We start from the raw sequence: 19,024 nt of genomic DNA, 5'->3' as shown, positions 1-19,024 counted from the left end.
TCCCCTTTCTGCAGGATAGAATATCCTCTAACAAGCAGCTTCTAACAAGCACTGCATTTTCAGCTCTCCTTGAATTTAAATGAATAAATGTGGACCAGTTATCACCAATGGAATATAAGCTAATAAGATGCACCTTTTCCAAGCCTGAGGCATAAAAATGTCTCATGCCCTATTCGCCATAATTTTTTACCTAGGCCAACTAGAAGCACATATCTAGATGGAACAGGGAAGCCACTTAGTGAAAATGACAGAGCTTTTCATCAATCTCATTTTCTGTATAACCGTACCAGAGCATCCCAACTTCATACTCGACAACCAAGAAATTCCTTGGACCACGTGACTGAAAATAAAAGTCTACTGTTCGGAGTCATTCAAATCTGGGCGTTTGACTGCAGCTGGTATTAATCTAAATTACTGACATTCTCTTGCAACCAAATACCATTCAAAGAACAAGTCTCGCAATAATTTGGATAACAGTTTGTCTCCCTAAGTTTCATATTCTGGAAACTCAGTCCTTAGAATAATGTCTTTGAGAGTTGGAGCCTAGTGGGAGAGCATCCTCCAATTGGCTGGGGGTATAGGAGGCACAGAGGAAGTGAATGTGCCTCCATTCTTTACTGCTTCTCTTGGCCATGTTATGATGTAGCACCAGAGTTTGGCTTGATGACAGTCCCAAGCCTTTCGACTTTCCCATCACCAGAATCATGAACTAAATAAACCTTTATTATTTATAAATCATCTGGTCTCAGATATTTCTATTTAGCAACATGATTATGGACTACCATAACTCCACTATATCTAAGTATACAATTATGACTTTGACAGAGGGCTGAAATCCATTTTCAATATTTCTATTCCCTAAAAGAGACCATTCTAGGTCTTTTCAACAGAAACCCCTCTCTCTTCCTCTTGAAGTACTGAGCTTAGACTCTTGCATTTCCATTCGATATGTTAATAGGTCCTGATATTTGGTTGTTAGCATAGGGTGGTCAAATTTTCACTGCTGGAATCCTTTGAACTTGGCATAATCTTTTGTTCCCCCTACAAACAATGAAGAAAATAGGACTACATATTAAATATATGTAAGACCCTTTTTTAAAAAAAATGTACAATTTACAAATTGGTTATCTCATTTGTTCCTCATAATATTAATTTGAAGTGAACACAAACAGGTGTTATAATTGTAGTTCTACTTTTCAAAACTACAAAAGAGGTAAAACAGCTTTAGGTGGATTATTCAAAAACAGTTATTCTCATGTATGGTATGATTTCTACAGCAATGGTGGTTCCAATTTTAAGTAAAATACACTTACAAATTTTTGAAGATTATCAGTTTCTAAATATGTTTCTCTCTCTTTAATTTTAGCATTGACATTTGTGGGTACAGGTTTGAAATTCACTTCAATGGTTTATATTTGTTCGGTTGGTATTATGGTGGTTAAGGCGATTGGATCCCACATGGATGACTACTTGGTTTGATTCCTGAACCCAGCAGCTTGAAAAGAACACTGGGCAGGCACATGTGTATGTGTTCCAAAAATCCCAAAAGGAGAATGAAGAAGGTATTACAGGATGACCATCCCCCTTACGGAGTTTTTTCTCACTCTCTCACTGGTGAATGTACACACCCTTATAGTAAATATATAAATGTGTAAATCGATGGTTTATAAAGTATGTAAAAACATGCAATAGTTTCTAAAATTCAGAATTCTTTACAACCATAATCTAGCTGGTAGAATTCTGAAATGACAGAAATACATATTTTTACTTTTTAAATTGAGTTTAGAATTATCATATACCTCATGAAACATTTTTTCTTCTTTTTATGTGATTTTATGTGCCAAGAAAATGTAATTTATAATATTAATTATAGTATTTAAAAATTGCAACTAAAATAAAGAGCCAGTAACAATTATTATCATTAAATTCATTCCAGAATATTAAGTAATCATAAAAAAATGATACTTCTATAACAAATTGAAAAAGCATAATTTTAAAAAAAGTAAGAGTATAAAATAATCTTGAGTGGCCAGCTAGTGGTGCAGTGGTTAAGGCACTGGTCTCCCACATGGCCAACCATAGTTTGAGTCCCAGACCCAGAGGCTTGAAACTCAAGCCAGGCACATGTGCGTGCATGTCCAAGATCCTAAGAAGAGAAGGGATTCCAGCGTGGCCACCGTCCTAGGGGGTGATTTCTCCCTTTCTATCTCTCTGTCACTCTCTGTGTCTGGCAAGCACACATACCTTATAGCAAAAATCTCTAAAAACATTAAACAAAGTAAAACAATCTTGAGTGTACATGTAAAACAAATACTAGAAATAGGCCCAGTCACAGTGGTGCAACGGCAATGGCAACAAAATGCTCTGCAATGATAGAGGCCACAAGGAAAATAGCCCCGATTCCAGGTTGACCTGTCATGCTGTTTGCATGCACCTATGCTACTAGCTCGCTGGAAGGCTACAGGCTGGGGGAGAGGTGGTTGCCTGAGACCCTGTCGAGAGTGCTTGTTTGTTTCTCTCACTTTCTCTCTCCCTCTACCCCTTGTCTCCATTTCTTGTGAAAGAAAGAAATAAAAATAAACTAAAAAAAAAAAACAACCAAACGAAAAATCTAATATATAAATGCCCCAGAGCATAATAATATTTATGATGAGGGTAGATGAAGAGATGATAGATATTTTTCTCTATAATTAAAAAAAATGTTACTTTGTATCTTTTTAAAATTTTTTAGCCAGAGGGTATATGCACTCACCAGAGAGAGAGAGAAAAGGGAGGAGAGGGAGAAAGCACCCACTACCAGACATGGACATGATTACACTGCAATGCAATTTCTTCTCCTCCATTTCTCCATCCTATTGGAATTGAGGTATTCATGCATACAAACTGGTAAGGCTGGGATTTTCTTTTTTTTTTTTGAGAGATTTTCACTGTAGGGCGCGTGCGCTCGCCAGACAGACAGAGAGAGACATAGAGACAGAAAGCGAGAAATCACCCCCCAGGGGGGATGGTCACGCCGCAATCCCTTCTCCTCCATTCTCCTCTCGGGATCTTGGGCACGCACGCACACGCGCCCGGCGTGAGTTTTAAGCCACCAGGTCCGGGACACGAACCGCGGTCGACTACGTGGGAATCCAGCGACATAGCCATTACGCTAACTGCTGGTTCCCGTAAGGCTGGGATTTTAACTGTGATTTCAGCCACATGAGATACAGTTCCTTTAACCACTAAACCATGAGGCTAGCCCTATATTATAAATTAAAACTGATTTGAATGTATTACCTCACTGATATTCTAAGAAAATGTGTGCAAACTGTTTAAGAGCATTTTTTGGTCTTCTAGGGTAAAAAATGCAGATGAACTTTGGATTCCAATCAGTAACATGAATATTCATTATTATAACAAAGGTAACTAGAAGGAATTTTAGATTGAGGAACATAGATGAAGGAGACACGAGTAAAGTCAACAGTGGACAATGTAGAAACCAAACCTAACACAGTGACCTGAAAGGGCATGGCACTTAGGAGTGGAGTTCAGAACTGGAAAGTCTGACCCACACTTTTGTAGGATAACAACAAAATGTGGGCATACAAGAACCACAAAGGTCACAGTGACCAATGAGAAAAAATTTTCTTCAAAGTACAGGTGGGAAAGTTGTTGAGTAACTAAAAGATCAAGGGATCAGACAAGAACCAGGACATTTTCAAGAGTTCACATAACCAGAAAAGTAATTAAGAGATTGAAAGGAAGTGCTGCCTTCCACAAAGTCAGAAATCTGTATTTTAATTAAAAGAAAATAGGGACCAGCAGATGGTGTAATGGTTACGTAACTGGACTCTTACATGGCTGGCCATGGTTCAAGTCCTGGATCTGGTAGCTTAAACTCACCCCCCCACACACCCCGGGGGCAGGGGGGATGGCCATGCTGCAATCCCTTCTCCTCCAGTCTCCTCTCAGGATCTTGGGCACACATGCACATGCTCCCAGTGCGAATTTTTTAAGCCGCAGGGTCCGGGACTCGAAATGCAATAAACTACATGTGAGTCCAGCAACATAACCTCTATGCCATCTGCTGGTCCCTCAATAGATTTTTCAGTTTGTGATATTAGAAAGCTTAGGTCAACTCCAAAGGGGGGAAAAAAAAATAGCTATAAGAAAAACTTGTAAGACATTCTTTCCCACAACAATTCCAAGCTGCAGATCTTAACGGTATTTTCTGGCTCTAACAATAGACTAACCCTGTAGTAGGGTTACTACTGTAACAGGTTTGAACTGTGTGAGTCCACTTACACACAACTTTTTTCAATAAATACCATATGTATTTTTGTCTCCCTTATAATTTTACTAGTAATGCTTTCTAATATTGTTTATTGTAAGGAAAAATTTTTGATATATATGTAAATATATATATATATTTATGTGTGTGTATGTATGTGTATGTGTGTGTGTGTGTGCGTATATATATATATATATATATATATAGTACAAAATATTAGTTAATTGACTATTAATGTTACTGGTATGGCTTCCAATCAACAGGAGACAATTAGTTGTTAATTTGGGGAAAAGCTAAAAATTATGCACGAATTTTCTACTGTGTAAAGGGGGTTACCACCCCTAACTTCTGCACTGCTCAAGAGTAAACTATGTTTGGTTTAATAGTAGTCTAATTTGTTGCTTATTCCCATGTGCCAGTGCCTCTGACTAAGTATGACTAATTTTGGTTTTAGGACTATTAAGGAAGTGTATTGTTGCTACATGGCTATCCATGTTTTTCAACATTTTTTTTCTTTTATTTTCTTGGAGAGGTTTTTGCTATAGGGCGCGTGCACTCACCAGACAGACAGAGAGAGACAGAGAGATAGAAAGCGAGAAATCACCCCTCAGAGGGGATGGCCACGCCGCAATCCCTTCTCCTCCATTCTCCTCCCAGGATCTTGGGCATGCACGCACACGTGCCTGGCGTGAGTTTAAGCCACCGGGTCTGGGACTCGAACCACGGTCGACTATGTGGGAGTCCAGCGACATAACCATTGTGCTAACTACTGGTCCCTGTTTTTCAACATTTTTATCAATAATAAAAATGGAACTTTGATCTTCATGTCTGTGACTTCATTAGCTATTTTGCAGTTGGTATTGTCTGAACTAAAGAATAGTTACTAGTTTTTAAAATTAAATAGTCTAACCCAAGTAAAATTTGAATAAATATTAAGGTTCATGGAATTCCATTTCTTGATTATATACATCCACAGTCACTAGATTTATGATGACAGCAAAGTGTTTTCCATTTTTTTTCCTCAAACTCGTGTAAATTTAAGGTTAACCTTTTCAAAAATCTGTTGAATCTATCTCTAGAGATAAATTTCAGCTTCTCCATGGCAAATGAGCCTCAGGAATGAGTGAATGCTCTTTCCATGTTCTCAGGATGAGTGAGTTAAAAACCTCGGCCTGAGATTACCTATAAACCATTCTAGTCCTTTTTAAACAAGGGTATGTACAGATAACCCATAATAGTCTGAATGGTGACCTTTGAAGGTCTGCTATTACCCATATTCACAAGGCAAAGGAGTCGTCGATGGCACCTTATTTTCTGATAATCTCTTTCCCCAAAAAGAGGTATCTCAAGCATAATTCTATTTTATTTCCTCTTTTTTGTTGCCCTTTCTATGACAAATGTTGTTGGTTAACACCTGGATTTACACTTTCAAATAAAAGTAGAAAGAGATGACAAATATTTTGCTATGTAAATCACAAGTCTTTTGAATATTAGTACATAAGAGTAAGATCAAATGCTTATTCTGTCCTTTGATAATTCTAATTTTCACAATACAAATGTCCTTAACAATTAATGTTAAATTTCTACAATAGCGAGTTAATTGTTTTTTCAAAAAGTTGTAATGACATTATAAAAAATTTATAAGTAAAAAATGTTAGTTAGAACTTAATTCATTTTATACATGTGAACTTTTTTTATTTTCCCAATTTTCCTAGAAGGCATGTGTGCTTTTCAGAGACAGAGAGCAAAGGAGAGGGCAAAAAGATACAGAAAAAACATTGTCACACTGTAATCCCATCTGCTCCACTTCTTCATTCCATTGAGGCTTTGCACACACACAGATACATACATACTCAGTGTGTTTCCAAAGGCAGTGGGTCCCAGACTCAAACCATGCAGTCAATCATATGGGATTTGGCTGCATTAACCACCATGCCACCAGCTAACCTGACAGGTGTTCTTTATTCAAATATTAATGAACAGTTTTATAGTGCTAATTATATATACTTGAGTAACAGTAATAACAGTAAAAATGTATGGATCTCTAATCACTTACTAGGCACCATATTATATTCTATGAGAAAAAAAAAGCAATTCTAAAAACAATACCTAAAAAAGCAATTATTATTACCCTCGTTGATGAGAAATCTAAGGTTTAGAGATACTAAGTGCTATGGTTTGGATTATGGTTACATATTAAACTTCAGTCCTGGTGTAATGGCAGTAGGAGGTCATAAGACCTTTAATAGATGATATAGGTGGTATATGGATATGCAGGCATCGGCATCACCCTCATGAATGGATTAATGGTGTTTCACAAAATGGAGTAATTCTAGCTCTCATGAAAAGAGGTTAGTTCCTGTAAGAAACAGTTGTGATAAAAGTAAGATGACTGCACGAAGCTCTCTCTTTAGAACTTTTAAGTTTCTTTCTTCCATGACTATGAGAACATAGAGAGAGAAAAAGAAAGAGACATCACCCCCCAATAAGATCCTCATACTGTGATCCACCTACCCCTCAGCTAGCCCTGGATCTTAGGCAAGCATGTCCCCCATAGACTCAAGATCTCTAGACTTGAATGGGGGATCTTCTCACATGGAAATGACTCACAGCTTTGTGTTTTACTCCTATACCACTGTCTGCCCCATCCAATGCATCTACTCTATCTAGATGTACTAGCCATCCTTCCTTCTTTTGTCAGCCATGTCATGAGGCAGTACAAGAAGTCAGCATGGTTAATATCAGATCCATGACTTTGGATTTTGTAGCCATGGAAATCATAACCCAAATAAATTTATTTATTTTTCTTTTTTTAGGCCAGAGGCAAATAGAAAGAGAAATAGAAAGAGCACCCATTCCCTAAATGGGATATAGTTATACTGCAGTACTTTTTCTTCCATTTGGGGCACACACACACACACACATACATATACCTATGAGTGAATATACATATGTATATACATATATATGCATATAAATGTGTATGTGTGTGTGTGTGTGTGTGTGTGTAAAAGGTTTTTTGCCAGAGGGTACATGCACTCACCAGAGAGAGAGAGAGTGAGAGAGAAGGTGAGAAATCCCCTCCCAGAGATGACTATGCCATAGTCCCTTCTCTTCTATTCTCCTCCTGAGATTTTTGGGCACACATGTACAGCATCCAGCATGATTCTCAAGCCATCAGGTCTGGCACTAGAATCTCAGTCAGTCATGTGGGAATCCAGTGGCTTAACTCATATTCCTCTTGCTTCCTCTCCCTGGTTATATTTTTAAATGCATTTGATAAATATTGCTTAAAATATTAGTATATTCTAAGTCTGCCATATATTTACAGTGTCATTTCCAAAACTCTAACATAAGTGATTGTTCAGAGTCTTGTAAAGAAATCATGAGTATTCACTTCAAATTCTAATCACCTATCCCTCAATGATAAGAGGCAACCAGATAATCAAACCTCAATTAGGCTTTCAATAAAGTTGAATAAATAGGGGACTTTTCAGAGAAGAATTCTGTAGATCTGATCAAATGTACAGGAAAAGCAGTATAATCACCACTAAGAATAATGTCATGCAGACTGTCTCAATGAAAGCACTCCAATTCTCATAAGAAAACAGATGTTTGCTTTATTAATATGAATTATTTTGCCTTGAGAGATATAAAGATACCCTTCAATGGTTGCTAGGTAGTATATTTGAGTTTAGGTTATAAGCTAAATTAAAATATTTGAGATAGTTTTTTTCTTATATTTTTTGGCATAACAAGGGATTAAAAGTAAATATTTAAGACAATGGCTTGATTTGACACATCTGCCTTACTGTGTTTACCCTCACACAGTTAAAGTAGTAAACACGAGCATTATCAGAGCTTAAACTATTATAGATACTCAACTCTTACAACCACGATTATTGAATTCTATGAAATCAAACACCAGCAAGCCTTCTGATAAGAAAGTTCTAAATATAGCAATTCACATATGTTTACTTCATATGGTGTAATTATTCTTTCAATTCATGTGGACACTGTCAAGATTTAGCAAATAATTTTCTTACCACACTTTGATCTTCACCTTAAACACATCCAGGAATCAGAGCCTGCACTCCATGCATCCATTTTTCTGCCCATACACACCAAATCACACCAAATGAGAGTGGCTTATTCTCTTTCTGTGCTATTCATACTAATTACAAATCTAAGACAAAGCTACCAATTCTTCCCCTACCTTGTTATCTTTCAAAATACTTTTCTCTCATATGGTCTCTTCAAATAAACTTTCTGTTTTCTTTTTTTCTCCTTGCTTGAATGAAAATGCTTGGTCATATACCTATATCTATATCTATATCAATATAGATATATATATTTCTGTAGTTTTTAATTAAGAGTGACAATACTCCCTCTTCCCATAATGCTCTAAAGTCCGTTTTACCAATTTTGAATTGAGACTGGCCATTTAATTGGCTTAGTCTAATGGGACTTTTGGAAGCATGATACAAGCATATCCTCATACTCAATAATTCAATGGGTCTTGCCTGATGGTTACTCTTAGAACTCTGAGCAGCCGTAAGAACCAGCCTGGGATATCCAATTGGATTATGAAAGACCATGTGGAGAGAAGCTTTCATCTTCCCAGGTATATCTGATGAGGCCATCAGAAATCAGCTTGCTAAGAGTAATACAACCCCCAGAAACAGTCACCCAGCCCACAGGCAGCTGACTACAAACATGTTACAAAGACGAACTTACCTGATGAATCAAAATGGTCAAACCAATCTATAAAACTGTAAGCTAAATAAAAAGCTGTTGTCTTAGGATATCAAGTTTTTTGGGGGGGTTGTTGTTTTATTGTTATTATTTTTGGTTTTTTGCTATTTTATTGCTATTATTGTTGTTTTTAGTGAAAGCTCCCTTTCACTAAAAACTATTTGATATTTTCCAATAACTCAAATAGATATAGATGTTCTAATAGAATCAGTAGCTAAGAACTCTGGACTGGCTAGCAAAAAAGGCTCTCATAATATTGACTGATGTGATATTCCATTAAATGTTTTTCTTTATGGATCACTGGGTAACAGTATACAACAAACTAACGGTTTCTATGAAAAAATAGTCCTAACTATGGAAACTTGTCCAAAGCAAGGATTACAAAATGGTGGTTAATGAATTTAAGTTAGGAAGAACTCTACTAATATCAGCAAGTGGAATCCCTAGAGTCCAAGGGATATAGACTATCACAATTAACTATTTCACAAGAAAGGATAGATGCCATATTGTTCTTTCTTTTACTTTTCTTCCTTCCTTTCTTTCTTTCTTTCTTCTTTTTTTAAGCAGCTTTGCCATAGGGTGCATGCACTCTGGAGAGACAGAGAGAGGGAAAGTGAAAAATCATACCCCACGGGCATGGTCGTGCCGTGATCCCTTTTCCTCTATTCTCTTCCTAGGATCTTGGGCAGGTTCACACTGGGTCCTAAGTGATTTTCATGCCACCAGGTCCAGTTCTTAAACCGTGGTAAACCATGTGGAACTTCAGCAACATAACCACTACATCACCTGCTGACCCCAGAGTATTGTTCTTTAGCTACAAACTCAAGTTTTAATGCTTTATTTTGATTATTTCAATCTAAATTCACATAATTTGTTTACTCTACTGCTGCAAAACAATGTGGCTTAATGTATACTAGCGAGTAAGTTTTTCTAAATGCCATCTTATTTTTTTCAACTTTAAGAACAGAAACTATCAATTATAAGGACTCATTTGTTCATGCTGTTGGGTGCAAAAAAGGCATTGTATGAGTAAGGATCCAGTTAGGAAAATGGAAAGTTCTCCAGATATTTTAAATAGAAGGAATTTAATTTGAGGCCAATGACTAAAATGGTGGAACAACCATGAAGCCAAATAGAGAAAGTTTAACTAACCTAGATTTTAGCAAGAACAAGGGAACCCATCACCCACATGACATCAAGAGGGAAAGGAGGTGTGGTAGTGCCCATTCTAGAAGCCAGGTGTAAGTGATGAGAGACTATGAGAGCACAGGGAGGAGACACACTCACTGCCTAAAATGCCAAACTGACCCTCAAAAGCAGAAAGAAAGGGGGAAAGTATCAAGAAATACCATCTGCTTCCTGCCCTTCAATCTCCCACAAGGGCCTCCTACACATGTTTAAGTTAGCAAGCAGTTTAGAGACTTCAGGAGAAGGATGGAGAATGGCAAGGAGGGCAAACAGCACCCAGGCATCCTACCTCAGATGATAGAACAATATAGAGCTATTTGAATGGGCAGAGTATTGTTATGTCAAACTGAAGAATTCCAAGGAGGTGAATAGCCCATAGTAATACATTTAAATAACTGAACCAGTTTGATAATACAACAGATGTATATTTCATCCTTTTCTACTTTTTAAAAACGAAATTGTAATCAAAGTTATTCGTAGTATCTTAAATTTAAATATTCAAAATACTGACAAGGAGCACAGGCTCTGGAGACAGCTTACTTAGGCTGCAATCCCTGGTCTGGCAGTTAATAACTTTTTAATCTTGGGCAAGTTAGTTAATTAAGTCACAGTTTTCTCATATATAAAAATGAGCAATAATAGTATGTGTGTCATTCAGTTATAATGAAGGTTAAAGTGATAATTCAGGAAAACCTTCCACTACATCTGGCATGGAATAAGCCAGAAATGGATATTTAATAATTAGTTATGTGCAAAAGACGAACTTACCTGATGAATCAAAATGGTCAAACCAATCTATAAAACTGTAAGCTAAATAAAAAGCTGTTGTCTTAGGATATCAAGTTTTTTGGGGGGGTTGTTGTTTTATTGTTATTATTTTTGGTTTTTTGCTATTTTATTGCTATTATTGTTGTTTTTAGTGAAAGCTCCCTTTCACTAAAAACTATTTGATATTTTCCAATAACTCAAATAGATATAGATGTTCTAATAGAATCAGTAGCTAAGAACTCTGGACTGGCTAGCAAAAAAGGCTCTCATAATATTGACTGATGTGATATTCCATTAAATGTTTTTCTTTATGGATCACTGGGTAACAGTATACAACAAACTAACGGTTTCTATGAAAAAATAGTCCTAACTATGGAAACTTGTCCAAAGCAAGGATTACAAAATGGTGGTTAATGAATTTAAGTTAGGAAGAACTCTACTAATATCAGCAAGTGGAATCCCTAGAGTCCAAGGGATATAGACTATCACAATTAACTATTTCACAAGAAAGGATAGATGCCATATTGTTCTTTCTTTTACTTTTCTTCCTTCCTTTCTTTCTTTCTTTCTTCTTTTTTTAAGCAGCTTTGCCATAGGGTGCATGCACTCTGGAGAGACAGAGAGAGGGAAAGTGAAAAATCATACCCCACGGGCATGGTCGTGCCGTGATCCCTTTTCCTCTATTCTCTTCCTAGGATCTTGGGCAGGTTCACACTGGGTCCTAAGTGATTTTCATGCCACCAGGTCCAGTTCTTAAACCGTGGTAAACCATGTGGAACTTCAGCAACATAACCACTACATCACCTGCTGACCCCAGAGTATTGTTCTTTAGCTACAAACTCAAGTTTTAATGCTTTATTTTGATTATTTCAATCTAAATTCACATAATTTGTTTACTCTACTGCTGCAAAACAATGTGGCTTAATGTATACTAGCGAGTAAGTTTTTCTAAATGCCATCTTATTTTTTTCAACTTTAAGAACAGAAACTATCAATTATAAGGACTCATTTGTTCATGCTGTTGGGTGCAAAAAAGGCATTGTATGAGTAAGGATCCAGTTAGGAAAATGGAAAGTTCTCCAGATATTTTAAATAGAAGGAATTTAATTTGAGGCCAATGACTAAAATGGTGGAACAACCATGAAGCCAAATAGAGAAAGTTTAACTAACCTAGATTTTAGCAAGAACAAGGGAACCCATCACCCACATGACATCAAGAGGGAAAGGAGGTGTGGTAGTGCCCATTCTAGAAGCCAGGTGTAAGTGATGAGAGACTATGAGAGCACAGGGAGGAGACACACTCACTGCCTAAAATGCCAAACTGACCCTCAAAAGCAGAAAGAAAGGGGGAAAGTATCAAGAAATACCATCTGCTTCCTGCCCTTCAATCTCCCACAAGGGCCTCCTACACATGTTTAAGTTAGCAAGCAGTTTAGAGACTTCAGGAGAAGGATGGAGAATGGCAAGGAGGGCAAACAGCACCCAGGCATCCTACCTCAGATGATAGAACAATATAGAGCTATTTGAATGGGCAGAGTATTGTTATGTCAAACTGAAGAATTCCAAGGAGGTGAATAGCCCATAGTAATACATTTAAATAACTGAACCAGTTTGATAATACAACAGATGTATATTTCATCCTTTTCTACTTTTTAAAAACGAAATTGTAATCAAAGTTATTCGTAGTATCTTAAATTTAAATATTCAAAATACTGACAAGGAGCACAGGCTCTGGAGACAGCTTACTTAGGCTGCAATCCCTGGTCTGGCAGTTAATAACTTTTTAATCTTGGGCAAGTTAGTTAATTAAGTCACAGTTTTCTCATATATAAAAATGAGCAATAATAGTATGTGTGTCATTCAGTTATAATGAAGGTTAAAGTGATAATTCAGGAAAACCTTCCACTACATCTGGCATGGAATAAGCCAGAAATGGATATTTAATAATTAGTTATGTGCATTAAAATACAAGTTACATAAATGTCATCTGCCAAGTTTGTAAATTAAACATTTTTATAAGACCATTTAGATTTAACAGTAAATTAACAGCTAAATATGTTCTCACTTGTGATAATGCCAGAGAAGAAACTGAATTCTGTTTTCTGTCTTCTGGTATTGGATTCAATCATCTATGTTTTGGGTTTTTGAGGATTTTTTTTGCTTGTTTGTTTGTTTTTGGTTTTTGTTTTTGTTAGTATATTGCACACTGAAAATCTTTTTTTTTAAAAAAAAAGAATTATTTTTATTTAACTTTAATTTTATTTACTTATTTTAATTTGACCAGAGAAAAGAGACAGAGGAAGGGAAAGTGAGAAACTAAGCCGCCAGGTCCGGGACTCCAACCATGGTTGGTCATGTGGGAGTCTAGCGCCCTTAATCACCATGCCAGCTGCTGGCCCCCTTACTGAAAATCTTTATCACTCTCGGAATATTATATTTTTTAACACTTATTGTAATAATGAAACAATGGTGCTCTGGGCATTACAATGAAATCAACATCTAAATCATAATTTTTAGTAATTTCTTCTACTTGCTCATAATGAAAATAAGCATTGATTGTGACATAATTTAAAAATCTAAAAGATGTACATTTACTCAAACATGTCTTTGCAAATGCCCTATCTCTGGATCTTGTAAGTACAATGTTATTCATATATTTTAATACCTTTTAACGCAACAGAACAAATAAATTGAGTAGATTCTGTTCTGTAGAGCTTTGTTGAAAATGTTCATTAAAATCAGAGACCAGCAGATGATGGAATGGTTATGTCACTGGATACCCACATAGCTGACTGCAGTTCAAGTCCCAGACCTGGTGACTTAAAACTCATGCCGGGCACATGTGCGTTTGTGCCCAAAGATCCCGAGAGGAGAATGAAGGAGAAAGGATTGTGACATGGCCATTCTCCTGAGGGGTAATTTCTCACTTCTGTCTCTCCGCCTTTCTGGCAAGTGCACATGTCCTATAATAAAAATCTCTATTAAAAAAATAACTGTATGCATACCCTGCACCTGCCCCTTTACTCTGTTTCTAATATAATCTATACTACCTGTTCCTGTTTTGGTAGGAGTAACTATTCCTTACTCCTTATTTCTTTACCTTTTTTTTTTGATTTTTTAGTTAAAGAAGCTGGATTATAAACCAGTCTTCAGTCGTTCCCTTTCAAGCAATCATTCATTTGTCTTTCTTCTTATCCGAATGAAATATTAGACCAGTTACACATATCTCCAAAGTCTTTAAAATAGTAAATAATCTCTTTTTGTTTAGAAAAATTATGGTGCAATTATTGGGTTGCTGGGAAAGAAATGATGTATTTTTCTGGTTTTCTATGCAAAAATGTGTCATGACATTTCTGATGACCTAATCAATCTCATATAATTCCAGTCTAGTTTCAAGGCATCCCATTCTTTCCATCCTTCATTCCCTCCGCTCATAATGCCTTCTACCAAAATTCAAGCAATGTATTTATTTAATTCATGCTTGTATTCAAATACCATTTCAGAGAAGTCTTCATTAAATTTTTGATAAAATCATATCTTCCCACTGCTAATCACTGTCCAGTCCCACTCACTGCTTTATTTTCCTCAAGTGTTTATCATTGCCACACTGTAGTTTTGTTACCTTCAAACCTCTCATTAGAATGTAAGCTTCATGTCATTCAACACTCTGACTTGCTCACTGTTATAGGGCCAGTAGCTTGGATAGGTTCTAGTTCATAGGAAGTGCTCAGCCAATATTGATAGGATAAAATGAGTGAATAAGAAATGCATTAGGCCACAGAGTACATAGAGTGAAGATCTTACCCATTTTATAGCCTCTTTTAGGGCTCTACCATAGAAAATAATAATACCATCAATTTAATTTTCTCTCTTAGATAAAGTGATTATATTCAAGGATCATGAAAAATGTACCTTCTCTTCCTGACATTTTTTCTCGCAGGTAAAAATGGCAAAATGTCATTCAAAAAACTCACTGATGTACTTATCCGGATGAATTTCTTCATTCTGGCTGGAACATCTTTCCTGTCTTTTAACATGGAGAGACCCAGTGGGAAATCCCTGGCTTGTGTGTCTGTTTTTGTCAAACATTCAACAGTAACTGATAATCTCTACATCTGTTATTTATTTGACAGCTCTCCAGAGGGCCATACAAGTGGAAATTTCAGAGAAACCCTAAACAAACTCCATAGCTCAATGCAATGCCAGAAAGAATTTTTAACCATTATATTAATGTTAGTTTTAATTTGATCATTCAAACAATGGCTACTGATGCATTGTACTGAATAAAATATGTAATGTGAAATTTGCAATTTATCCACTATTGTATTTAAAAATAAAAATTAATCACACACTGCAATTAGGCCACTTAACTCAGAGGAGATAGAGAAGCCAAAGACAATTTGCAGCTGGTCAGGAAGTAAATCCAGGGTGGAGGCATTTTTGTAGAAAGGAAGAGTGGAGGATTTTAAGGTATGAAGAAAAACATTTGAGATTTTGTTAGAGTGTTTTGGAAGATTTGGGACTGAAATACAAAATGATGTAACACTTTTCTAGCTTATATAACTAAACGACAACCACCACAAACTCCAGAAATGAATAGAACTACATTTGTCTTGGATTTTTCAAAGTCATTTAAATTATTTATTTTGTACATAATATGCATGATGAAACACAAGATGTTAGGCTTAAAATAGAAAATACCAGGCCATTAAAACAAAGAGGAGTCACCTATGCATTCCTTAACTAGGTACAAGGTGTTAGTTTACTGTTTTGAGTTTAAACTGTCTGTTTTCAGAATGAAAATGGATACTGAAAAAGCTTTTCCAAGCTCTTTAATATGAACTTTACTCCACAACAGTCTAGATAAAACCCCATGGATTACTTCATACTCATGCAACGGAAAAAGATGCAAGATGTACCAGTTATCCCAGGAGACATTAGCTAATCCTTTGAGGGAGTTTAATACATGCCTGTGGCCATTATTTATTTTAATGAAATCCCCAAAACAAGAAGTTACTCTTCAAATGTGATTTTTAGATTAAACGAAATCATTAATCTTGCAATTTCATGACACAGAAACATCTGCAGCAGAACACTAGAGAGCACCCCTCACTAAGCTATCAAAGTAAATGCTAAGCTCAGAGGCTAGCTGAAATACATGCAATATAAATCATCTATGTACCTCCTAAAACATCTTAGATCTTCTCAAATAATCAACTGAATGACTGACTGCTGAGTGAATGAATGAATGAAGCTCCCAAGAGTGAATCAAAGGCATGAACTATTTCTTTACATGCCTATAGTATTAGTCTGCAGAAGAGATTGTTAGATGATTCTCTCTTGAAGCAGTTTATAAAGTTGGCATAGATACAAAATGTAAAAATTATGGGAAGCATTAACCAGCTAAACATCTGCTGAAATTTTCATTCAATTAAAAACAGAGCATCTCATAAAACCTCACTTGGCTTCTTTAAAATGTCATGGCTCAGAGGTGGAAGGGGAACTTCTGCTCTGGATATGATTAAGTTCCACAAAGTATTAAGGAAAGAAAGAAAGGAAGAAAGGAAAAAAGGAAGGAAGGAAGGAAGGAAGGAAGGAAGGAAGGAAGGAAGGAAGGAAGGAAGGAAAGAGTCAACATTCAATGACTATATTATATAACAGGCATAACCATTAAAAAAAAAAAAAACTGCATGAGAAACTCAAGATTCAGACAAAGCTGTATAAGGATATGCCTGCTAGGCAGAAAGAACTAAGCAAACATCCTGTTAACATTCTCTTTGAGGGCCTGCTCCATGGCCTGGTGGTGAAGGAGACCAGATGCCACATGGCTAACCATACAGTTTGAGTCCCAGACCTAGTGGTTTGAGAAAGAGTCCTGGGATATGTGCATGCATACCCAAAATTTCAACAGGAGGGAGAAATAGAGGAGAATGGATTGTGGAGTGACCATTCGTTAAAGGGAGTGCTTTCTCCTCTCCCACTCTGTCTCTTTTTGTTTCTCTCTGGCTAGTGTATGCACTCAATAAGAAAAAAAAAAATTCTTTTAGAAGGTCTGAAGTTCAGCACACGTTAAAAATTGTGCAAATATTTTAATAAGTTACACAGTAAAGAAGATAAAAACATCCATCTTTTATTTTGTTTCCAACCTCTTAGATATAGCAGAGTTACTATCATTCATAAACAAACTCTCTGAAATCAGAATATAATCTCAACAAACTATATGACCTCTCTCCTGTTAACTCAAAAAGTTAATCTATGTTGAAACAGTATACATAAAACTGTTAATAGGATTTTTAATGCATAGCTAAATATTAGAAAAATATTAATACGTTATGATCATCATCACAATCTTCATTCTTCTTATTAAAATGTATGAAACTCATGTGGTAGGAATTGTTTAGAATTTTCTATCAATACGCTAAGCATTACTAGTAACTTATATACACATGTGAATTTTTCTTTCGTTCCTTCTGTTAGTCTAGCAAAGTGACTCTCCTCTGAGCACAAGAAATGCTGTGTATATGAGCTAGGAAATAAAAGTATGTGTATACATAAAAAACAAAATCATATATACCATATTTTCAAATAAATTATGCTATTTTATGGATTTTCTCCCTATGTACCTTTCTTCATGTCATAAACAGACTGTGTTTTTGTTTTTTGTTTGTTTGTTTATTTATTTATACATTCAACCACATTACAACTTGTTAAATGTATTTTCCCAGCATAAATACACTGTATATTAATTAGTCCAATTAAAGCTGTTATTATACACGTTATCATCAATAGGTAATTTTCCATGTTTGTGTCCCTTAAATGTTTTGCTTATTTCTTTTTTTCCTTGATTCCCTCCCTCTCCCCCTCCCCCAGTTCTCACCATCTTCCCATGCTGTCTCTAGTATCTGCATTTTTTCTGCATACTTTTTTGTCTTCCAATCTTTTCTGCCATAGAGTGTGAGCATTCGGTATATATTGATGACATACAATGTCTCTTTTTATAGTCTGGCTTGTTTTGCTTATCAGTAAACCTTCCATATTTGTCCACTTTCTATCAAATGTCAGGGTCTTGTTGTTTTTTATGGCTGAGTAATAATAAATAGGCTCTGGAAGCTATGCTAAACAAAACTGTTACTCAAATATAACTGGTAACCTGAAAATGGAAAGTATTATTAAGGGTCACTGAATAACTGAAGATGAAAGGCAAAAAACTATCGATGCTTTAAGTGTACTGAAGTACATGCTAGTTATTTTCCAAATTTCTTTAAAAATGAATCTTTTTTTAACAGGTTTTTGCCTTAGGGAGCATGTGCTCACTGGAAAGAGAGAGAGACAAAGACAGTAAAAAGGAAGATGAGAAATCACCTCCCAGGGGGCTGGCCATGCTGCAATCCCTTCTCCTCCATTTTCCTCGTGAGATCTTGGGCACGCATATACATATGCCTGGTGTGATTTTGAAGCCACTGGCTCTGGAACTGGAACTTGGTTGGCCATGTGGGAGTCCAGTGATATAATCACTAAGCCATCTGCTGGTCCTAAAAGTGTATGTTTAAAAAATCACAGAGAGGGCCTACCCATGGCATGGTGGTTAATGGTTAATCCCACAGAGCCAACTGTGTGTTTCAAGTTTTGGATCCAACAGTTTAAGAAATATGCCATTATCTACTGAAGATATACTATCGTCAACTGGACTGGTAAGAAATGTACATGTTGGAATATTCACTTTGCAAGCTAAATAACGTGATCGAGTGTACAAAAGAAATTGAAATAAAAATAAGTAAAAATTTAAGTAAAAAATAAATAAATATACCAAATACAGGAGAGTGCATGCCCAAATTCTCAAAAGGAGAGAAAAATCGAAAAGAAGGTATTACACCATGGACATCCTCCCATTGGGGCAATTTCTCACTTTCCCTCTCGTCCCTCTCTTTGTCATTCTGCAAGCCTATGTGTCCTCTATGAAAAAAAAGAAGAAGAAAAGAAAAAAGAAAAGAAAGGCTAAGGAGGTAATTTTAAAAATAACAATAATATGCTTTTAAGAAA

At 36.1% G+C, this 19,024-nt stretch overlaps 1 protein-coding gene across 1 annotated transcript in view; it reads right to left on the bottom strand.

Annotated features, from left to right (window-relative positions):
• NAV3 (neuron navigator 3) overlaps positions 1-19,024 on the bottom strand; it is a 688,714-nt gene that overhangs the window by 317,465 nt on the left and 352,225 nt on the right.

The sequence above is a fragment of the Tupaia chinensis genome, unplaced genomic scaffold (genome assembly GCF_000334495.1).
Source record: "Tupaia chinensis unplaced genomic scaffold, TupChi_1.0 Scaffold000085_1, whole genome shotgun sequence".
NCBI lineage: Eukaryota > Metazoa > Chordata > Mammalia > Scandentia > Tupaiidae > Tupaia > Tupaia belangeri.
This window is presented reverse-complemented; position numbering and strand designations above follow the sequence as displayed.